The following is a 14,305-nucleotide window of genomic DNA, read 5'->3' as shown; positions in this document are numbered from 1 at the left end:
CAAAAGAAAGCTTGTATAACTGTATCAGATTTTTAAATGAAATGGTAAAATATCACTAGAGATAAAGAGGTAATTACCCATTAAAACAAACACATCAACAAGAAACTATACTATTCAAAATGGTATGTATCTGACAACAGAAACACTAAAGATATAAAAATCTCACAATATTTTAAATAATCCTGTGCTAATAAATTTGAAATCAGATTAAATAATCACTGTCTAACACAGAGAACAGAAAAAGAAAAGTTCTCTCACTCATTCTTTTTAAATTAAAGTTTATCGCGGTAACAATTGTTAGTAAAGTTACATTAATTTCAGGTATACAATTCTGTATTACATCACCTATAAATCACGTGTGTTCACCACCCAGAGTCAGTTCTCCTTCCATCACATATAGCTGATCCCCTTAACACTTGTCTACGACCCTCCTCCCCCTTTACTCTCAGGTAACCACTAAACTATTGTCTGTGTCTGAGTTTTTGTTTCTCATTTGCTTGTCTTCTTCTTTGGTGTTTTTGGTTTATATACCACATATCAGTGAAATCATATGGTTCTCTATTTTTTCAGTCTGACTTATTTCTCTTAGCATTATAATCTCAAAATACATCCAAGTTGTCACAAGGGGTCCTATTTCATCATTTCTTACCACCGAATAGTATTCCATTCTGTTATATATACTACAACTTCTTTATCCATTCATCTATCAAAGGACATTTTGGTTGTCTCTAGGTCTTGGCCAATGTAAATAAAGCTGCAATGAACATTGGAGCACACTTGTCTTTATGGATAAATATTTTCAGATTATTTAGGTAGATACCCAGAAGAGGGATTGCTGGGATATATGGTAATTCTATTTGTAATTTTTTGAGGAACATCCACACTGGCTTCAAAACTGGCTGCACCAATCTATATTCCCACCAACAGTTTATGAGGGTTCCTTTTTCTCCACAGCCACTACAACTCTTGTTACTATTTGTCTTGGATAGCCATTCTAACTGGTGTGAGGTGATATCTCATTGTGGTTTTTATTTGTGGTTTTTATTTCTCTGATGATTAGTGATGTTGAACATTTTTTCATATGTCTATTTGCCATTTGTATATCCTCCTTAGAGAAATGTCTCTTCAAGTCCTCTGCCAAATTTCAATTGGGTTGTTTGTTTTTTTCTTGTTGAGTTGCATGAGTTCCTTGTATATTTTGGATATTAGCCTCGTATCTGAGGCACTGTTTGCAAAAATCTTCTCCCATTCTGTTGGTTGCCACTTTATTTTGTGGATGGTTTCTTTTGCTGTGCAGAGGCTTTTAAGTTTGATATAGTTACATTCATTTATTTTAGCTTTTACTTCCTTTGCCTTTGCAGTCAAATTCATGAAATGCTCTTTGAACCCAAGGTCCATAAGTTTAGTACCTATGTTTTATTCTGTGCAGTTTATTGTTTCAGGTCTTATGCTTAAGTCTTTGATCCATTTTGAATTTATTTTGGTACATGGTGACAGACAGCAGTCCAGTTTCACTCTTTTGCACATTGCTTTCCAATTCTCCCAGCACCATTTAGTGAAGAGGCTGTCTTTTCTCCATTGTATGTTTTTTGCTTCTTTGTCAAAAATTATCTGTCCATATTTATGTGGTTTTATTTCTGAGTTCTCAGTTCTATTCCATTGGTCTATGTGTCTGTTTTTCTGCCAATACCATGCTGTTTTGATTAATGTTGCCCTGTAGTACAAGCTCAAGTCAGGCAGTGTGATACCTCCAGCATTGTTCTTCTTTCAAATGATTGCTTTGGCTATTCGGGGTCTTTTTTGGTTCCAAACAAATCTGATGATTTTTTGTTCTATTCCTTTAAAAAATGCCATTGAGATTTTCATGGGGATTGCATTAAATCTGTATATTGCTTTGGGTAATATGGTCATTTAAACTATGTTGATTCTTCCAATCCATGAGCACGGAAATCTTTCCATTTCTTTGTGTCTTCTTCAATTTCATTCAAAAATGTCATGTACTTTTCAGCATATAGGTCTTTCACATCCTTGGTTAAGTTTATTCCTAGGTATTTTATTCTTTTTGCTGCAATTGCAAAAGGAATTGTTGTTTTTATTTCTTTTTCTTAGATTTCATTGCTAGTATATAGGAATGCAATGGACTTTTGTACGTTGATTTTGTAGCCAGCAACTTTACTGTATTCGTTGATTGTTTCTAATAGCTTTTTGGAGGAGTCGTTAGGGTTTTCTATATAAAACAGCATGTCATCTGCAAATAGTGACAATTTAACTTCATTGCCAATTTGGATGCCTTTGATTACTTTCTCTTGTCTGATTGCTCTGGGGAGGACTTCCAACACTATGTTGAAAAGCAGAGGTGATAGGGGACAGTTCTGTCGTGTTTCTGAATATAGAGTAAAGGGCTTCAGTATTTCACTGTTAATTATGAGATTAGTGGAGTGTTTCTCATATATGGCATTAATTTTTAAAAATTATTTTAATGACATTTTTAAAAAATTTATTGGGGTGACAATTGTTAGTAAAATTACATAGATTTCAGGTGTACAATTCTGTATTACATCATCTGTAAATCCCATTGTGTGTTCACCACTCAGAGTCAGGTCTCCTTCCATCACCATATATTTGATCCCCCTTACCCTCATCTCCCACTCCCCACCCCCCCTTACCCTCAGGTAACCTCTAAACTATTGTCTGTGTCTATGAGTTTTTGTTTCTCATTTGTTTGTCTTGTTCTTTTGTTGTTTTTGGTTTAGATACCACATATCAGTGTTTATATACCACATATCAGTGAAATCATATGGTTCTCTGCTTTTTCTGTCTGACTTACTTAGCATCATACTCTCAAGATCCATCCATGTTGTCACAAAAGTTCATATATGGCCATTAATATGTTAAGGCACTTTCCTTCTATAAGTATTTTATTAAGTGTTTCAATCATAAATGGATGTTGTACCTTGTCAAATGCTTTTTCTGTGTCAATTGATGTAATCATATGATTTTGTCCTTTATATTGTTTATGTGATGTATCACATTGATGGATTTGCAGATGTTGAATTATCCTTGTGCCCCGGAGATGAACCCTACTTGGTCGTAATGAATAATCTTTTTAATGCATTGCAGCATTCGATTTGCTAGAATTTTGTATAGAAATTTTGCATCTGTATTCATGGGAGATAGTGGTCTGTGGTTCTCTTTTTTTGTTGTTGTCCTTACCAGGTTTTGGAATCAGGGTAATGTTGGCCTCATAAAATGAGTTAGGGAGTAATCCCTCTTCTTCAATTTTTTGGAAAATTTTCAGCAGAATTGCTATTAGATCCTCTTTGAACGTTTCGTAGAATTCAGTAGTGAAGCCATTTGGTCCCGGACTTTTGCTTTTGGGAAGGTTTTGGATGATTGATTCAATTTCGTTACTGGTGATTGGTCTGTTTGGATTTTCCAGTTCTTCATGGTTCAGCCTAGGAAGGCTATATGTTTCTAAGAACTTGTCCATTTCTTCTAGGTTATTGAATTTGGTGGCATAGTATTCTTTGGTGGCGTAGTATTCCTGGATGATTCTTTGTATTTTTGTGGTATCCGTGATAACTTCCCCTTTTTCATTTCTGATTTTGTTTATTAGTGTCTTCTCTCTTTTTATCTTAGTGAGCCTAGCCAAGGGTTTGTCAATTTTCTAAATCTTTTCAAGGAACCAGCTCTTTGTCACGTTATTTTTTTCTGTTGTCTTTTTGTTCTCTATTTCATTTAGTTCTGCTCTGATTTTTATTATTTCCTTTCTTCTGCTGACGTTGGGTTTCACTTGTTCTTCTTTTTCCAGTTCTTTAAGGTGTTACATGAGGTTACTTATTTGGGATTTTTCTTGTTTCTTGAGATAGGCCTGTAATGATATAATATTCCTACTTAAAACTGCTTTCGCTACTTCCAAAAAATTTTGGTAGGATGTATTTTCATTGTCGTTTGATTCTATCTATATTTTGATCTCTCCTCTAATCTTTGACCCAGTCATTCTTTACAAGTATGTTTTTTAATCTCCATGTATTTGGGGTTTTTCCTGCTTTCTTTTTGCAGTTGATATCCAATTTCAAAGCCTTGTGATCAGAGAATATGCTTAGTATGAGTTCAATCTTTTTAAATTTGCTGAGGTTAGTTTTATGTCCGAATATATGGTCTACCCTTGAGACTCTTCCATGTACATTAGAAAAAAATGTGTAGTCTGATGTTTTAGGATGAAGTGCTCTATAAATGTCAATTATGTCCATTTTATCTAATGTGTCATTTAGGGATGCTATTTGTTTATTTATTTTCTGTTTGGATGATCTATCCATAGCTGTCAATGACACATTTAGGTCCCCTAGTATAATTGGGTTTTGGTCAATTTCTCCCTTTAGTTCTGTTAGTAGTTGCTTGGTATATTTTGGTGCTCCCTGATTGGGGGCATAAATATTGATGACTGTTATGTCTCCTTGTTTTATAGTCCCCTTTACCATTATGAAATCTCCATCTTTGTCTCTTGTTACCTTTTTCACCCTGAAGTCTGTTTCATCTGATATCAGTATGATACACCTGATTTTCAGTGGGTACCATTTGCTCGGAGTGTAAATTTCCACCCTTTCACTTTGAGTCTATGCTTGGTCTGGTAGCTGAGATGCGTCTGTTGGAGACAGCACATGGTAGGGTTTATTTTTTGATCCAATCTGCTACTGTGTGCCTTTTTATTGGTGAGTTAATTTACCAATAAAATGTTTAATTTACATTTACATTAAATGTAAGTCACCCATTTACATTTAGGATGATTATTAACATGTGAGGATTTCCCCTCATTCTATCTTTAGTTTTCTGATAAGGCTGTGTCTCCATTGTTTCTTTGCCTTTTGTTGTTGTCTATAATTTCTGTGAGGTGGTATTCTATGATGTTTCCCTCTGTTTCTTCTTTTATTACAGTATATATTTCAGTTCTGGATTTTCTTTGAGTGGTTACTCTTAAGTTTATGTAAAAGAAAGTTTCATATTAAGAGTATAACATTTTCTTCAGCACGCTTACTTTCTCCATTCTCATATTCTGGTTCAGGCCTTTACTCTCCCCCTTTTTCATTTTGGTAGCCACAAATTGTCCTTGTTGATGGTGGTTGAATAGCCTCATTTAGTATTTCTTGTAGTGCAGGTCGTGTATTAGAAAATTCCCTCAGCTTCTGTATGTCTGGAAAGGTCTTTATTCCTCCTTCATATCTAAAGGATATCTTTTCTGGGTATATTATTCTTGGCTCATATTTTCTCTTTCAGTACTTTGATTATTTAGTTTCATTCCCTCCTGGTTTGTAGAGTCTCTGCTGAAAAATCTGATGATAATCTAATGGGCTTTCCTCTGTAGGTTACCGTCTTCTCTTCCCTGGCTGCCTTGAGAATTTTTTCTTTGTCGTTGATTTTTGACAACTTCAATAAAATGTGCCTTGGAGAAAGCCTGTTGGGGTTGAGGTAATTAGGTGTTCTATTTGCTTCTTGGATTCAAGGATCCAGTCTTTCCACAAGTTTCGGAAGTTGTCATCGACTATTTGTTTGAATATATTCTCAGTTCCCTTCTCCCTTTCTTCCTTTTCTGGTATGCTCATTATTTTATATTGCTCTTTCTGATGGATTCAGAAAGTTCTTTTAGAGTTCTTTCATTTATTTTAAGTCTCAAGTCTCTTTCTTCTTCCGTCCACATCATTTCCAGTTTTCTATCTTTGATGTCACCCTCCTTCTGGTCAACTCTACTGCTTAAGCTGGCTATTTCATTTTTCATGTCTTCTACTGAGTCCTTAATCTCCAGAAATTCTATTTGGTTCTTTTTTAAAATTTTAATCTCTTTCGTAAAATGATCATGTAGTTCTTTGATTGTGTTTCTGAGTTCCTTAAACTGCCTTTCTGTGTTTTCTTGCATCTCATTGAGTTTTTTCAGAACAGCAATCTTGAATTCTCTGTCATTTAAGTCACATATTTTCATATCTTTAAGTTCCTTTTCTGGAGACATTTCACTTTCTTTCTGAGCTGTCTTATTGCCTTGGTTATTCACTGCAATTACTGATTTATTTTTTTCTCTTCCTAGACATCTACAGGAGTGGCTTCTGCAACAGGTTGATAGAAAGAGGTCTTTATTTTGTTTTCCAGTTCTTGTTGGTACAATGTTTTATTTTGTCTCCGACTGCATCCTTTTTTCTCTTTCTCACAAGGTAGTGCTATGTTTTCTCTGCACTATTCCAGCTCTCACACAATGGGGGGATTCCCTGAAAGGTAGGCTTTTCCTCTTTTAACAGTTAACCTGGGTCATAGAGCACTGCATCCCTGTGGGGATGCAGAGAGCTTTTGAAGTTCCAAAGCTCTTTCTGCACCAGATTTAGAGCCCGTATATTTCAGCAGTTCTGTTTACTCCTGCAGGGATCCACCCAGATAGGTGGGGATAGGTGTGGGGTCAGTTATGAGTTTTGTCCCAGAACAACGGCAGCAACCACCACCACAGCCCATCCTGCTTCCACAGCTCCCTCCCTTTTCTGGAACTAGTTGGGCTGTGAATCTGTGTCTGTGGACCACAGTTCTCAGAACAGCAAATATTCTGTTCTTTTGATCTGACACTGCTACTATTCTACTTCTAGCACTGTGTACGTGGGGGTGGTGTGAGCTTGGGAGGGTAGGGAGGATGCAGCTATGCTCAGTGCCTAAGACTTCAATTCTCTGCTTGGCAGTGAGGGCTTAAACCACTGTTTTCAGCCTTCTTCCCTCAGGCTTTGCTCCAAGGTCTCTGTCGTGAGCGTTGGGTTCAGCCATGTTATATGCTGTCCCCTCAGCCTTGTGGGCCATAAGTGGAGCCCTAGGAGTCCACATTCTTCCCTCTCCTGCGCTGTGGTAGTTCCGGATGCAGCGACCTCAGAGCCCTGAGCTAGGCCTGTGTCCTGTGCCTACGTCACCCCATCTCAGCACTTCTCAATTCCCTCCTCCCCTGCTCTCTCTATTTGCCCAACTTTAGGTCATTTTAGTAGTGAGCCTCTTTGTCTTTCCTGTCTGCTGTGCAGGGAGTCCTTTATGGATTTATAGTTGGTCATTTTGTTGTACATTCCAGGAGAGATTTCTAGAGGTTCACCTCATGCTGCCATTTTTATTAGGTCTCTCTCTCGCTCGTTTTATAAGGCCTGTGTAATCTAATCACAGAATTAGAGAAAAACAATACAAGAAAAGAAAATGTTGGTCAAATTCACTTGTAAACATAGATGCAACATTCTGAAATAAAATATAATTACTTTTATTCTATATAACCATACGACCATGTACAGCAAATTTCAGGAATTCCCCCCCCAAATGAAACAACAACAACAAAAAAACCCAAAAACAAACAAACAAATAAAAGCCGCTCTTTCTCTAGGCAAATTACCAGGAAAGAAGCAACCTAGGGGGACAGAAAACTTTGAAAAATAACTGCGCTGTAGTTCAGCCAAACACCCACAGGAAAAAAAAAAAGTGTGATCTCACTTCCACTCACGCCAGCAAAGTCCGCAAAGGGAGCCTGGTCTTTCACATTCCTCGTGCTGTAAAGATGTGTCTCAATCACCTGGGTGGGATGTTATCAGGGAGACCTGAATGGGAAGCCAGGACTGTAAAAGAGCCCTCCCCACCATTGTGACAGTGGACACTATGTGGGGAGCCTGGACTTCCACCTTCAGTTGGCAGTAATGAATAGTGCCTTTAATTCTTCCACTGGAGCAATGTAAGAAGCGGGAGGGCTGGTAAAACAGAAGATTTAAATAATATAACATCCAAAATGTCAATCAAAAATCACTTGTCATGCCCAGAACCAGGAAAATTTCAACTTGAAATGAGAAAAAATAATCAACAGATGTTAGAATTATCTGGCAATGATTTTAAGCAGCCACCATAAAAATATTTGAACTAGTAACTACAAATACACTTGAAGCAAAGGGTAAAACAATCTTAGCAAAGAAATAGAAGATATAAAGAATAACCAAATGGAAATTTGAGAACTGAAAAAGTAAAACAACCAAAATGAAAAACTCAATGTATGGGCTCAAAAAAATCATTGGTTAGACTCAACAGCATAATGGAAGAGACAGAGAAAAGAAGTAGTAAACTTGAAGACAGAAAAATGTGAATTACCCAGTATGAACAACTATATTATTCCATTTATACAACATTCTTAAAAATGGCAAAGTTGTAGAGATAAAGAACAGATTTGTGGTTTCTATGATATAGAGATAGTGTGGGCATAACTATTAAGGGGTAGCATGAGGGATACCTTTGTGGTGATGGAATAGTTCTGTGTCTTGATTACAGTGGTGATTACACAAATCTACACATGATAAAATGGCTTAGAACTAAACACAAACATTGTACTGATGTTAGATTCCTGGTTTTGATATTGTACTCTAGTTTTGTAAGAAGTAATCACTGATATAAAATTTCAGTTATGCAGAAATGAATAAGCTTGAGAGATCTGTGGTACAACATTGTGCCTATAGTCAATAATTTAGCATTATACACTTACATTTTTGTTAAGAGGCTAGATCTCATATTAAGTTTCTTACTACAAAACAACAACCAAAAATGGAGCAAGAAGAAATTTTTAAAGGTGATGGATATGCTTATTATTTGAATATGGTGATATATCATAGGTATCTGCATATCTTCAAACTCATCAAATTGAATACAATACACACGAATATGTCCAGTTTCCTTTTTGTGTGTGTATCAATTATCCCTCAATAAAACTCTTTTAAAAAAATGGGTGAGATGTCCTCAAAATGGTGGCATGAGGTGAGCCTCTGTAAATCTCCCCTGGAACTTACAACTAATCAAACAACTGTAACTCCACAAAGGACTCCCTGCACAGCAGACAGGCAAGAAGAAGCCCACTATTGAATTCACCTAAAGGTGGGCGAATCGCACGAGCGGTGGAGGAGAGAAGGGAGAAGTGTGGTTTTGGAGTTGCACGGGCAAGGACGCAGACCTAGCTCTGTGCTCCGAGCTCGCTGCATCCCAGAACTACCGCAGCTGCTGGACAGGGAAGAACTTGGACTGCCAGGGCTCCGTTTATGGCCCACAGGGCTGAGGGGACAGCATATAACACGGCTGAACCCAACGCTCACAGCTGAGACCTCAGAGAAAAGACTGAGGGAAGAAGGCTGAAAACAGTGGTTGAAGCCCTCACTGCCAAGCAGAGAACGGAAGCCTCAGGCACTGACACTAGCCATAGCCTCCCTCCCTATCCTCCCAGAGCTCGCCCCACCGCCACCTGCCCGGTGCTAGAAGCGGAACAGTAGCAGTGTCAGATCAAAACAACAGAATATTTGCTGTTCTGAGAACTGTGAACCACAGACACAGATTCGAAGCCCAACTAGCTCCGGCAAAGGGGAGGGAGCTGTGGAAGCAGGACCGGCTGTGGTGGTGGTCGCTACCATTGCTCTGGGCCACCTCTCACAACTCATCCCGCCTCAGGCGCCACCTATCTGAGCGGATCCCTGCAGGAGTAAACAGAACTGCTGAAATATATGGGCTCTGAATCTGGAGCAGAAAGAGCTTGGGAATGTCAAAGGCTCTCCGCATACCCACACGGACACTGCACCCTGTGACCTAGGTGTACTATTAACAGAGGAGAAGCCTGTCTCCCAGGAAATCACACCATTGTGTGAGAAGCTGGAATAGTGCAGAAAAAACATATCACTACTGTGTGAGAGAGAAAAAAAGGCTGCAGTCAGAGAGAAAATAAAACATTCTACCAACAAGTACTTAAAAACAAAATAAAGACCTCTTCCTATAAACCTGTTGCAGAAGCCACTCCTGTAGATGTCTAGGAAAAGAAATAATAAATCAGTAATTGCCATGAATAACCAAGGCAACAAGACAGCTCAGAAACAAAGTGAAAAATCTCCAGAAAAGGAACTTAAAGATATGGAAATATGTGACTTAAATGACAGGGAATTAAAGATTGCAGTTCTGAAAAACCTCAACAAGGTGCAAGAAAACACAGAAAGGCAATTCAATGAACTCAGAAACGCAATCAAAGAACAACATCAGCATTTTATGAAAGAGATTGAAATTTCAAAAAAGAATCAAATGGAATTTCTGGAGATTAAGAACTCAATAGAAGAAATTAAGAATGAAATAACCAGCTTAGGTAGTAGAGTTGACCAGATGGAGGAAACAATCAGTGACATCGAAGATAGAAACCTGGAAACTACACAGATGGAAGAAGAAAGAGACTTGAGACTTAAACGAAATGAAAGAACTCTACAAGAACTTTCTGACTCTATCAGAAAGAGCAATATAAGAATAATGGACATACTAGAAGGAGAAGAAAGAGAGAAGGGAACAGAGAATATATTCAAACAAATTGTTAATGAGAACTTCCCAAATTTGTGGACAGAAATGGATCCTCGAATCCAAGAAGCAAATAGTACACCTAATTAACTCAAACCCAACAGGCCTTCTCTGAAGCATTGTATTGAAGCTGTCTAAAATTAACACCAAAGAAAGAATCCTCAAGGCAGCCAGGGAAAAGAAGATGGTAACCTACAAAGGAAAGCCCATTAGATTATCATCAGATTTTTCAGCAGAATCTCTACAAACCAGGAGGGAGTGGAATCAAATATTCAAACTATTGAAAGAGAGAAATCATAAGCCAAGAATAATATATCCAAAAAAGATATTCTTTAGATATGAAGGAGGAATAAAGACCTTTCCAGACATACAGAAGCTGAGGGAATTTTCTAATACACGACCTGCACTACAAGAAATACTAAAGGAGGCTATTCAATCACCATCAACAGGGACAATTTGTGGCAACCAAAACATAAAAAGGGGGAGAGTAAAGGCCTGAACTGGAATATGGGAATGGAGAAAGTAAGCCTGCTGAAGAAAATGGAATACTCTAAATATCAAACTTTCTTTTATATAATCTTAAGGGTAACTACTCAAAAAAAATCCAGAACTGAAATATATACTGTAATAAAAGAAGATACAGAGGAAAATATCATAGAATACCACCACACCGAAATAATAGACAACAACAAAAGGCAAAGAAACAATGGAGACATAGCCTTACCAGAAAACTAAAGACAGAATGACAGGAAATCCTCAATATTTATGCCCCCAATCAGGGAGCACCAAAATATACCAAACAACTACTAACAGAACTAAAGGGAGAAATTTACCAAAACACAATTATACTAAGGGACTTAAATACATCATTGACAGCTATGGATAGATCATCCAAACAGAAAATAAATAAAGAAATAACAGCCCTAAATGACACATTAGATGAAATGGACATAATTGACATATATAGAGCACTTCATCCTAAAACATCAGACTATACATTCTTTTCGAGTGTACATGGAACATTCTCAAGGATAGACCATATATTGGGGCATAAAAGAAGCCTCAGCAAATTTAAGAAGATTATAACCATAACAAGCGTATTCTCTGATCACAAGGCTTTGAAATTGAATATCAACTGCGTAAAGGAAGCAGGAAAAAACAGAAATACATGGAGATTAAACAACATACTTTTAAAGAACGACTGGATCAAAGAAGAAATTAGAGGAGAGATCAAAAGATACATAGAAACAAATGAGAATGAAAATACATCCTACCAAAATTTTTGGGATGCAGCTAAAGCAGTTTTAAGAGGGAAATTTATATCATTACAGGCCTATCTCAAGAAACAAGAAAAATCCCAAATAAATAACCTCATGTTACACCTTAAAGAACCAGAAAAAGAAGAACAAGTGAAACCCAAAGTCAGCAGAAGAAAGGAAATAACAAAAATCAGAGCAGAGCTCAATGAAATAGAGAAAAAAAGACAACAGAAAAAATTAATGTGACAAAGAGGTGGTTGTTTGAAAAAATTAATAAAATCGACAAAATCTTGGCTAGACTCACTAAGATAAAAAAAGAGAGAAGACACTAAATAACAAAATCAGAAATGAAAAAGAGGAAGTTATCACGGACACCACAGAAATATAAAGGATCATTCAAGAATACTATGAAGGACTATATGCCACCAAATTCAATAACCTAGAAGAAATGGACAAGTTCTTAGAAACATATAGCCTTCCAAGGCTGACCCATGAAGAACTGGAAAATCTAAACAGACCGATCACCAGTAACGAAATTGAATCAATCATCCAAAACCTTCCCAAAAGCAAAAGTCCGGGATTACATGGCTTCACTAGTGAATTCTACCAAACCTTCAAACAGGATCTACTACCAATCCTGCTCAAACTCTTCCAAAAAATAGAAGAAGTGTCAGTACTCCCTAACTCGTTTTATGAGGCCAACATTTCCCTGATACCAAAACCTGGTAATGACAACACAAAAAAAGAAAACTACAGACCTATATCTCTGATGAACACTGATGCAAAAATCCTAAACAAAATTTTAGCAAATCGAATACAACAATGCATTAAAAAGATCATTCATCAAGACGAAGTGGGGTTCATCCCTGGGGCACAAGGATGGTTCAACATCTGCAAATCCATCAATGTGATACATCACATAAACAAAATAAAGGACAAAAATCATGTGATTATATCAATTGATGCAGAAAAAGCATTTGACAAGATACAACATCAATTTATGATTAAAACACTTAATAAAATAGGTATAGAAGAAAAATCCCTTAATATAATAAAGGCCATCTATGACAAGCCCTCAGCTAATCTCATAATTAATGGTGAAAAACTGAGGCCCTTTGCTCTACGTTCAGGAACACGACAGGGCTGTCCCCTATCACCTCTGCTTTTCAACATAGTGTTGGAAGTCCTTGCCAGAGCCATGAGGCAAGAGAAAGAAATAAAAGGCATCCAAATTGGGGATGAAGAAGTTAAAATATCACTCTCTGCAGATGATATGATGCTATATATAGAAAACCCTAAAGACTCCACCAAAAAGCTGTTAGAAACAATCAACGAATACAGTAAAGTTGCTGGCTACAAAATCAACGTACAAAAGCCCATTGCATTCCTATATACTAACAATGAAATCTCAGAAAAAGAAATACAAAAAACAATTCCCTTTGCAATTGCAGCAAAAAGAATAAAATACCTAGGAATAAACTTAAGCAAGGACGTGAAGGATTTATATGCTGAAAACTATAAGACATTTTTGAAAGAAATTGAAGAAGACACAAAGAAATGGAAAGATATTCCATGCTCATGGATTGGAAGAATCAACATAGTTAAAATGGCCATATTACCCAAAGCAATATACAGATTTAATGCAATCCCCATCAAAATCCTAATGGCATTTTTTAAAGAAATAGAACAAAAAATCATCAGATTTGTTTGGAACCACAAAAGACCCCGAATACCAAAGCAATCTTAAGAAAAAAGAACAATACTGGAGGTATCACACTGCCTGACTTTACCTTGTACTACAGTGCTACAATCATCAAAACAGCATGGTATTGGCAGAAAAACAGACACATAGACCAATGGAATAGAATTGAGAACCCAGAAATACAACCACATAAATATGGACAGACAATTTTTGACAAAGAAGCTAAAAACATACAATGGAGGAAAGACAACCTCTTCAATAAATGGTCCTGGGAGTATTGGACAGCCACGTGGAAAAGAATGAAACTGGACTGCTATCTGTCACCATGAACCACAATTAATTCAAAATGGATCAAAGACTTAAGATTAAGACTGACACAATAAACTGCATAGAAGTAAACATAGGTGCTAAACTTATGGACCTTAGGTTCAAATAGCGTTTTATGAATTAGACTCCAAAGGTAAGGGAAGTAAAAGGTAAAATAAATGAATAGGACTATATGAAACTTAAAGCCTTCTGCACAGCAAAAGAAACCATCAACAAAATAAAGAGGCAACCAACTGAATGGGTGAAGATTTTTGCAATCAGTGCCTCTGATACGAGGCTAACATCCAAAATATACAAGGAACTCATGCAACTCAACAACAGAAAAACAAACAACCCAATTGAAAAATGGGCAGAGGACCTGAAGAGACATTTCTCCAAAGAGGACATACAAATGGTAAATAGAAATATGAAAAAATGCTCAACATCACTAATCATCAGAGAAATGCAAATAAAAACCACAATGAGATATCACCTCACCGCGGTCAGAATGGCTATCATCAACAAGACAAATAGTAACAAGTGTTGGAGAGGCTGTGGAGAAAAAGGAACCCTCATACACTGTTGGTGGGAATGCAGACTGGTGCAGCTCTTTTGGAAGGCAGTGAGGAGGTTCCTCAAAAATTACAAATAGAATTACCATATGACCCAGCAATCCCTCTCCTGG

The sequence above is a fragment of the Rhinolophus hipposideros genome (assembly GCF_964194185.1).
Source record: "Rhinolophus hipposideros genome assembly, chromosome: X".
NCBI classification, from domain to species: domain Eukaryota; kingdom Metazoa; phylum Chordata; class Mammalia; order Chiroptera; family Rhinolophidae; genus Rhinolophus; species Rhinolophus hipposideros.
This window is presented reverse-complemented; position numbering follows the sequence as displayed.